The sequence below is a fragment of the Macaca thibetana genome, chromosome 19, assembly GCF_024542745.1.
Source record: "Macaca thibetana thibetana isolate TM-01 chromosome 19, ASM2454274v1, whole genome shotgun sequence".
Lineage (NCBI taxonomy): Eukaryota > Metazoa > Chordata > Mammalia > Primates > Cercopithecidae > Macaca > Macaca thibetana.
The window spans coordinates 15,498,149-15,506,246 of NC_065596.1; the positions used below are offsets into that span (position 1 = coordinate 15,498,149).

Consider the following 8,098-nt stretch of genomic DNA (forward strand, 5'->3'; position numbering starts at 1 on the left):
CAAGGTCAGGAGATCGAGACCACAGTGAAACCCCGTCTCTACTAAAAATACAAAAAAAAAATTAGCCGGGCACGGTGGCGGGCGCCTGTAGTCCCAGCTACTCAGGAGGCTGAGGCAGGAGAATGGCGGGAACCCGGGAGGCGGAGCTTGCAGTGAGCCGAGATCGCGCCACTGCACTCCAGCCTGGGCAACAGCGTGAGACTCCGTCTCAAAAAAAAAAAAAAATAATAATAATAATAATAATAATAATAATAATAGTTTGTAATGACAAATGGAAAAAATACTTGGAACTCACAACAGAAAGGAATAACGTCTCTCATATATAAAGAGCTCTCAGAAAGAATCAACAGGAAAAATACCACAAGGGTATGTGAAAAAGTTAACAAAGGATATGAACACGGAGCTCATCAAGAAAGAAAGACAAACCGTTTTTAGACACAGGAGAAGATGTTCAATTTCATAAGGGAAATGAACATTACACCTATACTGCAATGTCGTTTTTAACCCATCAGATTGGTGATCAAAAGATTTGATAACACTCACCGTTGGTGAGGCTCTGGGGAAACTAGCACTGTTTTACCTTGAAAGTGGGGAGGGAAATTGGTACAACCCTATGCAGGACATATTGCAGCTACACACACCTGGCCCAGCTATGGCACTTCCAGGAATGTCTCCTTCTGATACAATCAACTTGTATGCGAAATGACGTCAATGTAGTTATCCATCATCTGTGACACGGTGCTTTCTGGCCGCAAAACACTGGAAACAAGATACGCGACCATCCATACAAACCAATTAAATAAATTGTATTCCAACACAAGAGAAATACTACACGGGCTTTAAAAGAAATGAGCAAGCTGTGTTCTGACATGGAGTGATCCCCAAGATATAGTTTGGGAAAAAAGACAGCCCAGAACAGTATGTTATCATTAACATAAAAAGAGGAATAAAAGGAGATGTGGGTGTTTGCTTTAAAATGTCTAGAATATTCTGAGGTTTTGAGCAAGTTTTTTTGTTCTGTTTTGTTTTTTTGGTTGTTTTGAGAGGGAGTCTCGCTGTGTCACCCAGGCTGGAATGCAGTGGCGTGATTTCGGCTCACTGCAAGCTCTGCCTCCCAGGTTCATGCCATCCTCCTGCCTCAGCCTCCCGAGTAGCTGGGATTACAGGGGCGCGCCACCACGGCCGGCTAATTTTTTGTATTTTCAGTAGAGACAGGGTTTCACTGTGTCAGCCAGGATGGTCTCAATCTCCTGACCTTGTGATCCACCCACCTCGGCCTCCCAAAGTGCTGAGATTACAGGCGTGAGCCACCACGCCCAGCCTGGAGCAAGATTTAAAAAAGAAAGAAAATGTCTAGTATAGATCAGGCACAGTGGCTCACACCTGTAGTCCCAGCATTTTGGGAGGCAGAAGCCAGAAGACTGCTTGAGGCCAGGAGTTCGAGACCAGCCTGGGCAACGTAGTGGGACCTCAGTCTCTACAAAAATACAAAAATTAGCCAGGAGTGGTGGTGCACGTCTGTAATCCCAGCTACTCAGGAGTCTGTGGCAGGAGGATGGCTTGAGCCCAGGAGGTTGAGGCTGCAGTGAGCCATGATCATACCTCTGCACTCCAGCCTGGGCAACAGAGCAAGACCCTGTCTCAATTCAAAAAAAAAAATGTCTAGAATAGGCTGGGAGTGGTGGCTCACACCTGTAATTGTGGGAGGCTGAGGCGAGACGGTCACTTGAGCCTAGAATTCGAGACCAGCTTAGGCAACGAAATGGGAACACATCTCTACAAAACAAATGTTTAAAAATGTTTTTAGTTAAAAAAAAATTTTTAGGCCGGGTGCAGTGGCTCATGCCTGTAATCCCAACACTTTGGGAGGCCAAGGCAAACAGATCACGTGGTTAGGAGATCAAGACCATCTTGGCCAACATGGTGAAATCCCGTCTTCTACTAAACTACAAAAATTTAACCCAGCATGGTGGCACGTGCCTGTAGTCCCAGCTATTCGGGAAGCTGAGGCAGGGGAATCGCTTGAACCTGGGAGGTGGACGTTGCAGTGAGCCGAGATCGTACCACTGCACTCCAGCCTGGTGACAGAGTGAGACTCCATCTCAAAAAAAAAAAAAAAAAAAAAAAATTAATCAAAAGATAAAGCAAAAAATAAAATGTCCATCTCAAATATCACAAAAAGAAAAGCTGAAAAAAAATAAAAACTATTTCAAAGATCACAAAAAGAAAAACTGAACAGTGGCAGCTTCCGTGCCAGTGTTTCTCAGCCTACATTTCATTATTGCCCCGTGAGGAGCCTTTTTAAACATCTTTTTCCTAGTTCCTCCCCTGCCATGAGAGTTTAAGATGATGGATATATTGCATAGCTGCTTAACTGAAGTATTTAAATTTTGAGCCATGTGAATATAAATATGTAATACATATATTTTTTTGAGATAGGGTCTCACGCTGTTGCCCAGGCTGGAATACAGTGGCACAATCACAGTTCACTGCAGCCATGGTTATAACCTCCTCCAACTCAGCTCAAGCCATCCTCCCATCTCAGCCCTCTGAGTAGCTGGCACTACAGGCACACGCCCCCACATCTGGCTTTTTTTTTTTTATTTAATTTTTTGTAGAGATAGGGTCTCACTATGTTGCCCAGGCTGGTTTCAAATTCCTCGGCTCCAGCAGTCCTCCTGCCTCAGCCTCCCAAAGTTCTGGGATTACAGATGTGAGCCACCATGCCTGGCCATGAGTGTATATATATATATATATATATATATATATATATATACTTTTTTTTTTTTTTTTTTTTGAGATGGAGTCTCGCTCTGTCACCCAGGCTGGAGTGCAGTGGCGCGATCTCGGCTCACTGCAAGCTCCACCTCCCGGGTTCACGCCATTCTCCTGCCTCAGCCTCCCTAGCAGCTGGGACTACAGGCACCTGCCACCACGCCCGGCTAATTTTTTTGTATTTTTAGTAGAGATGGGGTTTCACCATGTTAGCCAGGATGGTCTCGATCTCCTGACCTTGTGATCCACCCGCCTAGGCCTCCCAAAGTGCTGGGATTACAGGCGTGAGCCACCACGCCTGGCCGGCCATGAGTATATTTTAAAATATGGATGTTTGCTTTAGGATCCTCTGGTGTCCACCTAGACAGTTATTTTTCTTTCCTAATCTTTTCCCTAGCTGTGACCATCAAATTTCTGTTTGATTTCTTGTTAATCAATGGTGTCACCACCCCCCACCATGAGTTCCATGAGGACAGGGCCCCCCCGTGTCACTGCTATGTCCCCAGCTTCCAGAACAGCACTCATCACACAGTCATGAGCGATAAATGTTTGTTGAATGACTGAATGATCCACAACATTCAAACATGATTGAGTGACTGAATGAATGAGCCAAGAAGAATCCTCTTCTGTGGGAGGCCGCTTCCCCTCTCTTCCTTAGACATTGGAGTCAGACAGGCCTGGGTTCCAGGCAGCTTCCTCACATGCTGTGTGACCTTAGACAAGTGGCCTGACCTCTCTGAGCCTCACCTGAAAAATGGAGCCGTGTCAGCGCTCACTTCAGGGGAGTTTTATGAAGATAAAATGAGCTCATGCAGGCTCTCTGGGCAGTGTAGAAGGACATCTCTTAAATTTCAGTCGCCTTTAAGATGGGAGGCTGGAAACTTTTGAGTTTATGTATGAATGTAATTGTTTGAATGTTTTATGACGCAAATGCCTCCATAGACAAAATTTTTTTTTTTTTGAGACGGAGTCTCACTTTATCACTCAGACTGGAGTGCAGTGGTACGATCTTGGCTCACTGCAACCTCTGCCTCCTGGGTTCAAGCAATTTTCCTAACTCAGCCTCCCCAGTAGCTGGGATTACAGGTGCCCACCACCAAGCCCAGCCTAATTTTTGTATTTTTAGTAGAGATGGGGGTTTCACCATGTTGGCCAGGCTGGTCTTGAACTCCTCACCTCGTGATACGCCCACCTCAGCCTCCCAAAGGGCTGGGATTACAGGTGTGAGTCACCACGCCTGGCCAGACATAATTTTTTTTTTTTTTTTTTTTTTTTTTTTTGAGATGGAGTCTTGCTCTGTGGCCCAGGCTGGAGTGCAGTGGCGCGATCTCGGCTCACTGCAAGCTCCGCCTCCCAGATTCACGCCATTCTCCTGCCTCGGCCTCCCCAGTAGCTGGGACTACAGGCGCCCGCCACCGCACCCGGCTAATTTTTTTGTATTTTTAGTAGAGACAGGGTTTCACCGTATTAGCCAGGATGGTCTCAATCTCCTGACCTCGTGATCCGCCCGCCTCAGCCTCCCAAAGTGCTGGGATTACAGGTGTGAGCCACTGCACCCGGCTGACCATAAATTTTTAAAGTGGGCAGATGACCTGAGGTCAGGAGTTCGAGACCAGCCTGGCCAACAAGGTGAAAGCCCATCTCTACTAAAAATACAAAAATTAGCCAGGCATGGTGGTGCACACCGATAATCCCAGCTACTCAGGAAGCTGAGGCAAGAGAATTACTTGAACCTGGGAGGTGGAGGTTGCAGTGAGCCGAGGTCATGCCACTCTACTCTAGCCTGGGAACAGAGCGAGACTCCATCTCAAAAAAAAAAAAAAAAAAAAAAAAAGGGAGAGAAAGACTAAAAAAAAAAACCTGGAGCATCAGAGATCAAATGGGGAAACTGAGTCACGGAGCAGCACAGTGGACTGCTCAAGGCCATCCAGCATGTCCGTGGCAGAGTTGAGAACCCAGGTTTCCTGCCTGCCAGATCCAGCTCATCTCACCACCCTCCCCTGTTTCCGGAGGAAATGGAATTTGAATTAGGATTTGGATTATTCCTGGGTTTGCCAAGGAGGAGAGGGATGAGGACATTCTGTGTAAGGGAACAGCGAGGATAAAAGTATGGAGTCTGGAGTAAAGCAAGATGCAGGAAGTGAATAACAGGGATAGCCAACATGCAGCAGGTGCATTAGGACCTGCCAGACTCAGCTCTCACCACCCCGGGGGTGTCATCTCCGTGACTTCTCCCTCAGCCCTCAGGGGGTAGGAACTACGATTATCTCCATTCTGTAGAAGAAGAAACTGAGGCCCAGAGAGGCAAAGCAAAGTCGTGAGAAGCAGGGCAGAGCCCTCTTCGCTCTGTCTAAGAACCCAGTCTGGGACGGGGTTTCTTAGTCTTTCCCCATGACCCCAAACCCGGGCCCCAAGACAGGAAGACAGTGGCCAGGGCAGCCCTGCTGGGGACGAGGGTGGGCGAGGACGGCCCAAGCCAAACCACAGGACAGGATTTCTCAGAATTTACAGTATGGGGAAGAGAGGAGGCTGGGGCTGCCCCCAGGTCCTTCGTAGCTGGGAGAGATAGGGCGATGGGGGAGAGGCACGCCAGTGGCCTTAGGGGAAGGGCTCAACTCTCCCCCATCCCCTACCTCCTCTGCAAGTCTTCAGCCCCACAACACTGCATGAGGGGGGTGCATATGGACCTTCACCCCCAGGCTCAAGCACACATGTGTATACATGTAGGCATCAGGTCCACATCTACACACCCTGATCCAAGCACACATGTGAACACGCATGTGCTGTGTCTCCCATGCAAAAAGGGGCTGGAGTGTGTGTGCATGTGACCTACTTCCCTACCCAGACAGGTCTAGGCGCTTCACACCCAGTCACCCTGGCACACCCACAAAGCCAGGGCTGGCAGGGCTCCCACACCCCCATCTCCAAGGGGGGGCCAACGAGGGGTGATTCTCCTCCCATATCCTCATACTCTGCACCTGTTCCCTGATCTCTCTGTCCCTTTTGATCTCAGGAGCAGGCCTTCCTCTGGGCATGGAAGACTTACTTTTTTTTTTTTTTTTTTTTTTTTTGAAACAGAGTCTTGCTCTGTCACCCAGGCTGAAGTGCAGTGGCACGATCTTGGCTCATTGCAACCTCCGCCTCCCAGGTTCAAGTGATTCTCATGTCTCAGCCTCCCAAGTAGCTGGAATTACAGGCACCCACCACCACACCCGACTAATTTTTGTATTTTTAGTAGAGACAGGGTTTCATCATGTCAGCCAGGATGGTCTTGAACTCCTGGCCTCAAGTGATCCACTTGTCTCGGCCTCTCAAAGTGCTGGGATTATAGGCACTCGGCCTCATTCGCATTTTTTAATTGAGGTGAAATTTACATAACATAAAATTAATCATTTTAAAGCATCCAATCCAATGTGGCCTTTAGTGCCTTCACAATGGTGTGCAGTCAGGCATCAGTGGTTCAGTGGTAGAATTCTCGCCTGCCACAATGGTGTACAGTGAGCGCCTCCAGCCAAAACATTTTCATCATCCTCAAAGAAATCCCATCCCCATTAGCAGTCACCCCCCATTCCTGCCTCTCCCCCAGCCCCTGGCAACCACAAATCTGCTTATTGTCTCTATGGATCATGTTTCAAATATTTCATACAAATGAGGTCAAACAACATACGTCCTTTTGTGGCTGGTTTCTTTCACTTACTAATATTTTTTAGGTCTTGGTTCAAATGTCGCCTCCTCAGAGGGACCTTCCCAGACCTGCCCAGTCGCCAAATACCCCAGCCATAAGCTCACAGCCCTCAGTAGCATCTGACATAGTACTGATTGTCTATTTGTTCACCTGAAGGTTGTCCATCTCAGGGCGGGTTCTGAAAGGGCTGCCCTTTGAAATCTATTCCTTATTCATTCTTTCTGGAAGGTTGGGAGTAAATAAATAAATAGATGGATGGAAGGATGCATGAACGCATGGATGGATGGGTGGGTTAGTGAATGCATGAATGAGTGAGTGAATGAGAGAGTGAAAAAACGAGTGAGTGAATGAATGAATTAATTAGTGAGTGAGTGAATGAATGAATTAGTGAGTGAGTGGATGAATGAATGAATTAGTGAGTGAGTGGATGAATGAATTAGTGAGCGAGTGGATGAATGAATTAGTGAGCGAGTGGATGAATGAATTAGTGAGTGGATGAATGAATGAATTACTGAGTAGATGCATGAATGAATGAATGAGTGAGTGGATGAATGAGTGAGAGAATGGAGTGCATGAATGAATAAATGACTGCATGAATGAATGAATGAGGGAGGGAGGGAGTGAATTAGTGGGTGAGCGAATGAGTGAGTGAATGAATGAGTGGGTGAATGGATGAGTGAGGGGGTGAATGGATGAGTGAGGGGGCGAATGGATGAGTGAGCAAATGAATGAGTGGGTGAATGAATGAGTGGGTGAATGGATGAGTGGGTGAGTGAATAGGGAATGAATGAGTGAGTGAATGAATGAGTGGGTGAATGGATGAGTGAGTGAAAGAATGAGTGGGTGAAAGAATGAGTGGGTGAATGCATGAGTGGGGTGAATGGATGAGGGGGTGAATGGATGAGTGGGGTGAATGGATGAGTGGGGTGAATGGATGAGTGGGTGAATGGATGGGTGGGTGAATGGATGAGTGGGTGGGTGAATGGATGGGTGAGTAAAAGAATGAGTGGGTGAATGGATGAGTGGGTGAATGGATGAGTGAGTGAACGGATGAGTGGGTGAATGGATTAGTGGGTGAATGGATGACTGGGGGAAAGAATGAGTGGGTGAATGGATGAGTGGATGAATGGATGAGTGGGTGAATGGATGAGTGAGTGAAAGAATGAGGGGGTGAATGGATGAGTGGGTGAATGGATGAGTGGGTGAATTAATAAATTAGTGAGTGAATCAATGAATGATGAGTAAGTCAATGAGCGAGTGGATGAGTGCAAGAATAAATGAGTGAGTGGGTGAATAAGTGGATGGATGAGTGAGTGAATGAATGAAGGAGAGACCTATGTGACACCCTCCTTTGTCTCCCTCTGCCCCATAACATGGCTCCTGTTTCCTTATCAAACCTCAGATTCAATTCAACAGTATTTCTTACACACCTGCTTGACAGGCTCTGTCCAAAATACAAAAGCTTTTTGGGTGAATGCAACAGAATAATCCCTATCCTCACCCTCCAAATCATAAAACCTGGTGACACAGGATCTAACTCTTGAATTAAGTAAGAGCTACAATGGAAGCTTTTACTAAGAGGCTCATCTGATCCTATTCACTTCATTGATTGGTTCAACAAGTATTTATTGAACACCT

At 46.9% G+C, this 8,098-nt stretch overlaps 1 long non-coding RNA gene across 1 annotated transcript in view; it reads right to left on the reverse strand.

The window, feature by feature from the left end:
* LOC126942911 (uncharacterized) overlaps window positions 1-8,098 on the reverse strand; it is a 600,821-nt gene that overhangs the window by 286,370 nt on the left and 306,353 nt on the right. The window lies entirely within an intron of this gene.